Raw genomic sequence first — 9,114 nt, 5'->3', positions numbered from 1 at the left:
GCCCTTCATCCCCAGACCCTCTATCTTACAGTGGATTCAAAGCTTGTTGTCTCTCATCCAGCCAACCACTGAATCCAGACACCAGTCCAGGGCCTGCACAGCTTCTCATTCAGATGTTAATGGAGAAATATAGCAGAAAGTGATCAACATATTGATAGTATCTTGCTCCCAAGTGCTTCATGATCATTCACTCCCAATGACTTCATATATACATACTAAATAGCAATGGAGACAAAATTTTTCTGGCATTGCACCCCATAACTGGGAGGAGGCTAGAGGGCACTCTCCCACTATTCTCTGGACTTGGCTCTATTATTTATTTATTTGATTCCATTTTATGAATCATGGCCATGGCTGCAGGGATCAAGAGGGATGCAGTCTTGGGCAGCAAACCCACTGCCTGGTTTGTTGGGTTTTTGTACTGGAATGTATTGTAATCTCTGTACCAATTGTGATTTCCATTCTTTGAGCACCAATCCTTATGTAGCTGAACTGGCACTGGCCACCACAGACAAGACAGAGGTATCAGTAGGTTTGGTGGAATGCAGAACATAAAAATTAAGAAACATCACCCTAAGGTGGAGGACTCAGAATAGCCCAGTGAGGATTGAGGATGGTCAGCATATGGAGCCCTAATGGCTTGGGACCCAAATGCCTAAAAAGCACCTTCCCCACCATCATCTTAGACCCTATGATTGGCAGGTGAGGACTTGGTGGTGGTGGAGGTGCTGCCACCGGGTGGGGTGGAGCTGTCCAGTTGCCATTGACCTGTGACAGGGCCTTTTCAGTGATGGCTCCCTGTTTGTTGAATGGAGTCCCCAGTGATGTGCATCTATGTCCATTATTATTTATTTTGAAGAGGAATTTAAAAACATTTCTATTTACACAGGCATTTGAAGGCCAAAAGAAACTGTTCCTGGCCACCTGGAAATCACTGGATGAAAGAATGGTGTTGTTTTTTATCTGTAACTGTTTCCAGAATGTCTAAATTGTTTTAAGAAATTTTTGTTATAGATGGTGTTGTTGATGTGTTGCCACTCTGGGCTCCTTCAGAATGGCAGGATATAAGTTCAGTGAACAACATCAACACCGAGGGTCTTGTGAGGGGCTGTGTGACTAGAACACTGGGGTGACAGGAGAATGGAATAAAGTACCCTGGAAAAGGCATACATGACTGGCTGAGACCCAGAACAGGAGCCCTCTAAACTTCTAAACAGGCTCACCAAAAGGAAAAAAAAGGTTTAAGCAGGTGCTGAAAAGAATACAGCAAAGGCGCCTGGCTGATATCAATAGGCAGAGAGTTCCAAAAAGTAGGTGCTGCCACATGAAAAGAATGATTTCTTACAAGTGTGTCATGAGTATTATGTGGCACCTGTAACCGTGCCTGTTTTGCAGATGGAAGCAGTCAAGTGGGCACATATGCGGTAAGGCAGTCCCGCAAGTAAACTGGTCCAAAACGGTTCAGGGCTTTATATACCAATAAGAGCACCTTGAACTTGGCCCGGTAACAATTCGGCAGCCAATGCAGATCCGTGAACAGGGGTGTTACATGCTGAGAGGGTCTCACTCCTGGACCAATGAATCAGACACAGCGTAGGGAAGATGCATGACGTGCACAGTCTGTGCCAGCAGCGCTTGCCATTGTAGTCTATGCAAAACGGTAAGTGCCATGAACGCAAATGGACCTGCCAGTCAAATCCCAGCAGATCATCCACGTAACTTGATTCCCGGTCCACAGTTGGGGATGTGATTGATGTGTGACACGACTTTCTTGAGATCCAGTGTTAAAAGGCAGATGTTGGGATATCTCCAAGAACACTCCAGCGGGCACCTGGCTATTAAACGGGCATCAGAAACCTTTCCAGAATGACCACTGGACTTGCAGCCTTGCAGCCTGTTCCAAAAGCCTCAGTGGAGGCTTCAACCAAGCAAGGAAGGTCTCAAGGTGTGTGTGTGTGCACAAATCATTGATTCTTCCATGGCTGGAAGGTAGTCTAGGTTGCTCTAATATCAAACAGCTGCAGATGGTTTTTTTGGTGTGTTTTAATGGTTCTGAGCTTTATAGATGTTTCATAGTTATATTGGTTATATTTTATCTATGATATGTATTTTGAGTTTTTATATCCTATTGAGAGCCATTGTGGCATAGCGGTTAGAGTGTTGGACTACGACCTGGGAGACGAGGGTTCGAATCCCCACACAGCCATGAAGCTCACTGGGTGACCTTGGGCCAGTCACTGCCTCTCAGCCTCATGAAAACCCTGTTCATAGGGTTGCCATAAGTCAGAATTGACTTGAAGGCATTACATTCATTCATTCATTTGGATAAATTGCTTGCAGAAAATGTATGTATGTATGTATTTATTTATTTATTTTATTATACTTGTATACCGCCCCATAGCTGAAGCTCTCTGGGCAGTTTACAGTAACTAAAAACATTACAACAAATACAATTTAAAACAGATCTTATAAAAACAATTTAAAACACAATTTAAAAATTTAAACAGTATAAAACACATGCTAAAATGCCTGCGAGAAGAGGAAAGTCTTGACCTGGCGCCGAAAAGATAACAGTGTTGGTGCCAGGTGCACCTCGTCAGGTAGATCATTCCATAATTTGGGGGCCACCACTGAGAAGGCCCTCTCCCTTGTTGCCATCCTCCCAGCTTCCCTACATTAGCCAAAAGTGCATGCAAAAATCTATTTATTTTAAACAACAGCAAGAGAATAAAACAATCAAAACACATCCACATCTATGTGTCTAGATAGGCTTGCCGAAATAAAAAAAAATTTAAGCAGGTGCTGAAAGGAACACAACAATGGCACCTGCCTGATATCAGTCGGCAGGGAGTTCTAAAAAGTGGATGTTGCCACACTAAAAGAAAAAATTCTAAAAAGTGAGAGACGAATAATATGTGGCCCCTGTAACAGTGCCTGTTCCGCAGGTCAAAGCAGTCGAGTGGGCGCATAAGGGGTAAGGCAATCCCCCAGGTATACTGGTCCTAAGCTGTTAAGGGCTTTATATACCAATAATAACACCTTGAATTTGGCCTGGTAACAATTCAGCAGAGCTTCCCTCCTCTTTAAAATTAAAAACAAATTCTTTTTGCTTTGCTTATCATGCGGTTGGGCTCACTGCAAAGCGCAGGACTGGAGAGACCCAAACCATCCATCACCAGCGTTTTTTAAAGCAGATTTTCCAACTGCACAAATTCCCCTTTGGACACCCCACACTAAACAAACAAAGAGCACAAGGCATGCTTTGCTCCTTGCTTGCACCCTGGTCTCAGTGTCAGTTTCTCCACAGAAGTCAGTGGTGATGATCTCCTATACAGCAACCATTCAATTATGAATCTGCCTGAGTTCACTATCAGGACAATCCAATGGCTCTTGTCCCAAAGTAAATACCAGCTTAGTGACACATAGGTGCAAGGGCCATTGGATCATCCTGAAAGTTACCCATCAGTTCTGGCCGCCTATTAAAGCTGCGCTGCCAGAATTGGTACCTCTCAAACACTGGGCTTCTCCCGTTTCCATCAAGATTGCCTGAGCTGGTGATGCAAAACTAGTCCATTTGACACTGCAGTCAAGTGGGCCTGCACCTCAGACTTTCAGTACTGACTGCTGACACCATAAGCTATCATTGTTTGTGTATTTGTGGGTTCAGGGGTGAGGGGCACACATATAGGTAAAAAAAAGACAAGACATGAGGATCACCACCACCACCACCCCTCCTTTCTTTACTAAAAACCTTCCTGCGCAAACCGCAAAGTCAGACACAGAAATGTCTTAGCCGGCAAGAAACTCCAGAACTGTCTCCAGCAGGTAGTTACAGTTCTCCTCTGCCCTTGAGAATCCTCCTTCCAAAGACCTTTAGCATAACTCACTCCTTTTCTTTTTTTTAATATAGTTTTTATTGATTTTACAAACTTTACAAATTCCCTTAGAAATACACCTGTTGAAATGTGGAAAAAAGAAACAGAATGGATTTCAAATGGAAGAATAAGTCAAACCCATATCCATAGAACATTGTTCCAGAACTCTTGAGGATCATCCAGGTGGACAGATGAGTCAAAGATGGAACTTTTGGGACAACGTGGGCCCTGTTATGTCTGGCAAAAACCAAACACTGCATTCCACATGACGAACCTCATACCAACGTTGGTCAAGCATGGTGGTGGCAGTGTTATGGTTTGGGGATGCTTTGCTGCATCAGGACTTGGACGACATGCCAACACTGAAGGAACCCTGAATACTGCTTTGTATCAGAGAATTCTACAGGAGAATGTCAGGCCATCCGTCTGCTGAAGCTGAAGCGCGGCTGAGTCACGCAGCAAGACAATGATCCGAAACACACAAGCAGGTCTACATCGGAATGGTTGAGGAACAAGAAATGTAAAGTTTTGGAATGGCCTAGTCAAAGTCCAGACCTAAACCCCATTGAGATGTTGCGGCAGGACCTGAAAGGTGCATGCTCGAAAACCCACAAATGTCACTGAGTTAAAGCAGTTCTGCGTGGAAGAATGAGCCAAAATTCCACCACAGCACTGTGAGAGACTGATCAAGAACTACAGGAAGTGTTTGGTTGCAGTCATTGCTGCTAAAGGTGACATAACCAGGTTTTGAGTCGAAGGGGGCAATCACGGTTTCACCTGGGGGCATTAGATGTTTCTTAATTTTCTTTAATAAATAAATGAAATAAAACGCAAACTTGATAGGCAACCCTTGTCAGTATCAATTTTTGGCAAATTTTGAAGAGTCTCGGACCAGAACGATGATTCAGAAGAAGAGGAAAGGGCAAAATAAAAGCCAAAGGCCAAAATCAAGACAATAAGCTACCAAAGGACTCCAAAATACCGCCGTGGCTCTCAGGCGTTCCAAATGTGAGCATATTGCGTGGGTGGTTTATTTCCATATTCATTTTGATTAATGTATGCAATAAATGGGTGCCATGTATTTAAGAAACGATCTCTTTGGGTATGTCTTGAGCCAGTCGGGGTTCAGCCATTAATTTTTCCATAAAAACTAGGAACGAGGCCTTTCGATAGCAATAATCCATCATAGCTCCAACTAAATCTTTCCAGTGAAATGGAGATATGAGAACAAAGAGTGATGGCGAAGGAAGCCAGCAGACGAAACCTCAGGTGCCTCCAGGCCCTGCAGGAACAATGCCCACTGTCAGGGAAGGGGGGTTGCCACGGTAACACTGAATGTGACATCATTTGCTGCTGGTATAACAGCTGCCAGCCAGAGGTGTCCAGCCTGGGTTTTAGAGGGGAGTTAGAGGTGTGGAGGAGAGTAGGAGGCGTTAGGAGACAGGAGAGAGGAGAGGCGGCGTTTGGTTTTTATTGGAATTTTGTTTCTTTTTATTTTGATCTTTCTTTTTTATTTCATTTTTTGTTTCTTTTCATTTTTGTTTCTTTCGATTTAATTCTTCTTGTTAGGGTTTAGGGTCAGGGTCAGGGTCAGGGTAGATTAGGGTTAGGAGGGGCGGTTGCGCTCCAAGAGCTTCAGTCATGCAGAAGATGTAAGGAGGGTTTCCCCTGCTTTTCTTGATATCCTGGGGGGAGCGCCCGGGGTCCCTCACGTGGCCTTCACCCCTGGAGGTTACAGGGTCGGTCGTCCTCCTGCTTTGTTGAGTCCAGACGTCCGTCCACCACCTCCTGAGCTGCAGAGACCAGGAGGACTCTCCTCCAAAGGCTTCTCTGAGCACATCCGCCCAAGAGGAACGCAGCCGGGCCAGAAGAAAGAGCCCCCTCCCCCAACGCTTCCGCCTGCGGTCCTCATTCGGTCCTCTCCCTCCTCTCTTCTAGCTTGACATGCCTGCAGGGTCTCCTGGCGCGCACTGCCAAGCTGACCCCTTTAGGGGCGGCTTCCCCCCCCAAGGCGGCAGTGCACCTGCTTCACATGGAGGAGGAAGCAAGTGGCCCCTCTCCGCGAAGCCAGGCCAGGTGAGCAGGCGTCCCTTTTTGGGGGGAGGGGGAAGGTGAGGATGGCGTGGCAGCGTCTGCAATGGTGGCCACCTGGGGCTCAGGTCTTCCACATACGGAGAGCCCTGCTAGATCAGGCCAAAGGCCTGTCTAGCCCGGCAGTCTGTTCCCACAATAGTCAACCGGATGCTGCAGGGACAAAAGCCACAACAGGAGCCCTCTCGCACTTGGGATCCCCAATAACTGCTCCTATGTAGAGGCACAATGTCTCTTCTTCTGGGTGGAATATATGGCCACCTTGGCTGGAAGTATCCTCCGTCATTTCATAGTTCTCTTCTCCAGCAGCCCCCATCAACACATCTAGTGGCAGGGAGTTCCGTCCTTCAGTCCTTCCTCTTGTGCGTCCTGAATCTCCCGCCCTTCCGCTTTCCTGGAAGACCCCACCGGGTTCTAGCATTATGGGGGGGGAAACAGCTCTCCCTGTCCACTCCATGCACCATTTTACACACCTCCCGCCTTACGATGCAGAATAACAGGACACATGAAAGAGAGGAAAAGCGGGGAGGAGGAAGGAGGAGGGTGCCAGATGTGTAATGGCGGAACAGGAGTTGGATGCCCAGCCCAAGGGAAGGCCTTTGAGGGAGGGAAGGTGGCAGGGGGGAGCAGAGGGGCCCCCTCAAGCTCAGCCAGGGGATGGCAAGACCCTGCCCAGCAAAGGGTCCGAGGAGAAGCCGAAGGAGGGAAGGGATGGAGCCAGGGAGAGGGTTGAGAGGGTTTGGCACAAAGGGGGTAGACTAAACAGTTGCAGCGGGAGGATGAGCAGGAAGAGGGTAGAATAACGTATGTGAGGAGCAAACCTTTCCTCATATCTGTTCCTCCTCTTTCATTGCAGAACCGCAGATGGAAGAGGGTGTCCCCTCTGGTGCTGTCCTTCAGCCTCTGCCCACTAGGTAACAGAGCCCACAGAGGCTTTCTCTGGCAAGCTGGAGCTCAGTTAGTCCTGCTTTGGGTTACGCGCACTATAATTTTTGGGACCTGATGCAGCATTTTCTCCTCTACAGCTGGAGTCCGTGAGAAGAATCGTCCTTCCTGAGCTGTCCTGGCTGTGCCTCTAAACCAATGAAGGTAAGATCTCCATCCTGGAAGCAGAGAGCCAGCCCACAGGCCTCACTTCCCACACAAAGACATCGTCTGTAGCCTCATCGGGGCATGAGGGGGCCTCTTAGCTGTCACACCAGCTGATCTCTCAAGCTGTAGGCTCTTGAAATCCCAGCCCTCCTGCCCCAAGGCGAAACAAGTGGGGTGGGGTGGGGGACAGAACTAAGTGGCAGTTGCCAGCTGCTCCCTCAGTGGTGAAGACTGATGACTGCAGCAGGAGGGGGCCAAATGATGCCAGAAGGGCGGTGAGGATGGGGGGCTAGCAGCCCCACTGGGCCAGCCAGGCATGGGACCTCCATCAGTTGCCTAAGTATGCCAGGGGTGGAGTCTGGACCGTGCAAAGTCAAATAAAGCAGCCACAAGGAAGACTCACTTCTGTTCCTTTCTTTCCCACCCAGAAGAGCTGCAGATCGAAGATTTGGAATAAGAGGCAGGACAGCAAGGGAGGGAGCCCTGTTTCTCTCTCTGTGTGTGTGTGTGTGTTGCTTGAGCGCTTTTGTTGTTGTTATATATATATTGTATTTTTTAATCTTTAGATTCATAAATAGTCAATTTTGACTGACCTGCCATTTGTCTTTATGATCTGTGTGGCACCAGATTACTTGTACCCCAAAGCTGTGATCTGCCACCTTCCCAGTGGGGCTGAAAACTCATATGTGGGGAGGGGGTTGGTGGCAGGTTTGAGAGGGCTTTGAAAGGAGGCATGCTAGGCAACGCAGCTACCCTCTTACTTTGCCCACAGAATGCCTCTTGGCTTGGTCTGGGGGAGAAATTCGATTCAGATTGCCTTTCAAGATGAATTGATCAAACTGTCTGATACAACATTAGAACTGAAACGCAGCCATCCTTTGAAATGCACACTTATCCGAATTTTGCAATGCGCTTCTCCAACTGAGTAATGTTTACAGAAATGCATGTATTGGGGGAAAATGTGCCCAAAGTGAAAATATTGGTGAAACTAACATACAAACATGCATCATATTAGGATAAATTGCTTGCAGAAAATGTGTACCTTAGTCAAGAGGACATACTAAAATGTATATAATAGGATACATTTGCACTACAATGGTGAAGAATTTTCATGAGGATTTTTTAAAAAGAAAAAAAAACACAAATTGTGGCAGAAATATGGAGAACCGAATTTTCAAACAATGAGATATGGAGAGAACCAAAATATGCTGATGATTCCATCCCTACTCTGAGCTCAGCCCCTGACAAACATCCCTCAGCAAAGTTGCCCCAACCCCAAAAGCTGTGCAGGCCCTGCCAGCAACCGTCAGGGATGCTGGGAGTAGTAGTCCAATGCCATCTGGAGGGCATCGCCTTGGCTTCCCAGGTTACGGTCTAAGAGCACCTGAGGCTACCACATTGCTGAAGGGAGGAAGACGTGGATGTGGTCAGTTGTCTGGACTGGGGATTGCCTGGGAATCTGGAGCACCATGGCAGCGAGGTGGGAGAGAAAGTGCAGGAAAATAAATAAAGATGACCCTGTTCTAAACATATCATTTATTTATTTAAGTGTATATACTTCTTGATTGTAAACACACACACACACACACACACACACAAACAAAATCTCTAAGTGGTTTACAAATGAGATTAAACATCAAAGTTAAAAACATGTAATTAGAAACATTTTTAAGCAAAACAGTAACAGCCTATTTCTGCTCATTTCTAGATGTGGTAGAGGCGTTTCTTAAGTACAACAGATTCTGCTGGTTTCTGCTTAGGCCGCCTTTATCCCTAGATGGCATCTAGCCCACTCCTTCCCCTTTTGTCATGCTGTTGCCTTCAAACTGTCACGCGGCTGGAAAGCCCCTCATGCGGTCAGAGAGGAAGAAGAGGTCAGTAAGAGAGGGAATCGATGCGATAGTAGGTATCCCTGCTCAGCCCGGGAAAGCCACTCTTAGCCTAACCTATTCTGAAGGACTGTTGTGAGGGTCACTTGAGAAAGGAATTGTATGTTGTCACTGGCTAGAACCTTTTCCCTTGGGTGCACAAAGGTGAGGGTTCTACATGTTCTCTC

The 9,114-nt window shown here is 46.9% G+C and overlaps 1 long non-coding RNA gene across 1 annotated transcript; it reads left to right on the top strand.

The window, feature by feature from the left end:
• The first annotated feature begins 5,638 nt into the window (after positions 1-5,638).
• On the top strand, positions 5,639-8,586 carry LOC133381167 (uncharacterized). Its single transcript, XR_009761635.1, has 4 exons — positions 5,639-5,951; positions 6,823-6,880; positions 6,992-7,055; positions 7,487-8,586. It is a non-coding gene; the product is annotated as an uncharacterized LOC133381167 (long non-coding RNA).
• The last annotated feature ends 528 nt before the right edge of the window (positions 8,587-9,114 follow it).

Source organism: Rhineura floridana, chromosome 3, assembly GCF_030035675.1.
Source record: "Rhineura floridana isolate rRhiFlo1 chromosome 3, rRhiFlo1.hap2, whole genome shotgun sequence".
NCBI classification, from domain to species: domain Eukaryota; kingdom Metazoa; phylum Chordata; class Lepidosauria; order Squamata; family Rhineuridae; genus Rhineura; species Rhineura floridana.
The sequence above is the reverse complement of the archived record's forward strand: the minus strand, read 5'-3'. Positions and strand labels throughout refer to the sequence as shown.